We start from the raw sequence: 2,632 nt of genomic DNA, 5'->3' as shown, positions 1-2,632 counted from the left end.
TTCTCTCAGGGAAGGTGACCAAAAGCTTGCTCAATTAACTTAGAGGGACATTTTTGTAGCCTTGACTTTCTGAACCTACCCCCCCCCCCCCTCTCTGTCTCTATTGATCTAGTCATAGTTTTCTCAGACTCTCTCAGTACTGGCCCCGGCTCTAATCAATACAGATAATTGTCTGCTCTCTCTCTCTCTCGATGCCAAACATAGACCGCTCCCTCCTCCTCTCTCTCTCTCTCTTTTTTATCAATGAACCCTGGTCTTCCCTCGTTCCCACCCCCCCAGTCGGGGATTCCCTCCCCTAATAACAGGAGATAACCTGCTTTCTTAACCGATTTTCACCACCCTCCCTCCCTCCCTCTCCCTCTTTCATCGATTACCGTGAGAGTTTGCCCTGCCCGCCCCGCCTGCCCTACAGATGTTAACACACTATACGGTGGTGTTGTGGTTTTAGTTCTGTTCGATCCATTTCCACCGCGCCTGTGTGGGTGGGGTTGTTCACCATGGTTCTCTGGTGGGTCTCAGTCAGGAATCCACTTTATACACAACAGGAAGACCAGTGACCCCTGTAACAACCACACAATCTGCAATGTTCTACCCAGGCCTGCCCAGGCCTATTGATGATGATAGTCACCTAGGAGAGATCTTATTCAGTAGCTTCATGCACTCAGGCCATACCTTAGAGCCGGGTTGTCAAACTCATTTTGCCCGGTGGCCGTATCGTTCTTCAACGAGGTCCGGGGGGGCCGCACTGAACATTTGTTATATATCCTCGCAGTCAAAATGTGCAAAATATTTTCTTCTATCCATAGTTTTTTGCTCCCTGACTGTCTAGCTTCCATTTCGGTGATTATCACACAGTCAAGTGTGAATGTAGGTCCATTATCATTTCTACACAGTTTCGATTTGGTTTTAGTCATTTAAAATTATATTGAGTTCTTAAAAAAACATAATACTCAAACCACCCACGGGCCAGATTGGACCCCCTCGGGCCGTATGTTTGACACACCCCTGCCTTAGAGGTTCCCATGGCCAGAGTTTGGTGCTATAATAATAACATTACTATAATGCTATAACATTGGATTGTCCTTTGTAGCGGTCTTCTGGTGCCAACACAGAACCCCTTTAAAAATCTAACTCTCAAACCAACATTTAAATTTCAGCTTCAGGAATTTTACTTTCAAAATGTTGCCTTCCCAACCAGTGAATTTATCTTGACTTGAGCACATGCAGGGAAGTCACTACTAACTGATTAATCATTCACAGATACAAGTGAAAAAGAGTTGGACTTGGTGCTGCATATATTCTCACCCCCCCACACACACAGAATAGACTAGTGTATGTTCAATAAAACATCCAGTCACCAGACAGATACCAGAGAAGGGCTGTATTAGGTCTAGGTCTACATGTGTGAATGTATTCATGTCAGTAGCAGACATCTACTCCCCTAGTGTGTGTGTGCTTGTGTGTGTGTGTGTGGATACTCTTATCACTGAACACAAAGACATGCATCCACCACACAGCTAGGACTTAATATAAAACCTGGAGGAAATCTAGGCTTACTGTTTATTCAAATAGCATATATATCTTTTCATATTTTCCACACAGAGATTGCTCAGGTGATAGTGTGTGTTGGTCATGTCAACCAAGCAGCAAGTGTGATGATGAATTTGAACTGGATGAAAACACTGCAGACTTCTTCACATTGTAAAACTAAAAACAGTTATATTGTGAGAATAGTGAATAGAAGGCGGTAGCTAGCTAAGTTGATTGACAGTGATTATACTGTACCATTTCAAACAGTTCCATTAAGTCTGGAGGCTAGGCTCAGGTTTACATATGTGTGTGTGATCAGTCAGCCTAAGTAGGGCTTAGAGAGAGCCAGCAGGACAGGAGAGGTGAGGAGCATCGCTCTGGGGGGAGACAACAGAGGACTCTCCCCCCCGGGGAATAGTGGACCCTCACCCCCTCACCCTCCAGCCCTCTGGTCATGGACTTGAACCCGGTGGCCCTAAAGGCAATCTGTTCCGCTCCTTAGTGACATGTGAAGCGCCACGCATGTCCTTAATGGATAAACAGACTGGAGCTGTTCCTCTGTTTGACAGGTTGGTTCTGACCGGTTGGTTCTGACCGGTTGGTTCTGACCAGTTGGTTCTGACCGGTTGGTTCTGACCAGTTGGTTCTGACCAGTTGGTTCTGACCGGTTGGTTGGTTCTTTCCATACGGAGGAAAGAAAATAGGGATTTGGAATCTGTTGGTTTATATAATCGTATTCTGGAGTTGAATTGTAGAAGGATACTGCATGAAAATGAATAAAGCATCTACATGGGCTTTAGAGAAACATACCGTACCCAGGGTCATTATGTAGTTTCTGTGTGTGTGTGTGTGTGTGTGTGTGTGTGTGTGTGTGTGTGTGTGTGTGTGTGTGTGTGTGTGTGTGTATGTGTGTGTGTGTGTGTGTGTCTGTGTGTGTGTGTGTGTGTGTGTGTGAATTATGCATGTTAGGGCATGCTCATTCTTCACTTTTGAAATAAATAATTCTCACCTGCCTCAGAGAGAAATAAAGGTATTGAAGGAGTATGGAAACATGGAGAGGAGAGGAGAGGAGAGGAGAGGAGGAGGCAAGGACCATTATATA

The sequence above is a fragment of the Coregonus lavaretus genome (assembly GCF_964263955.1).
Source record: "Coregonus lavaretus genome assembly, contig: HAP1_SCAFFOLD_4451, whole genome shotgun sequence".
In the NCBI taxonomy this organism is placed as follows: Eukaryota; Metazoa; Chordata; class Actinopteri; order Salmoniformes; family Salmonidae; genus Coregonus; species Coregonus lavaretus.
Note: the sequence above shows the minus strand (reverse complement) of the source record.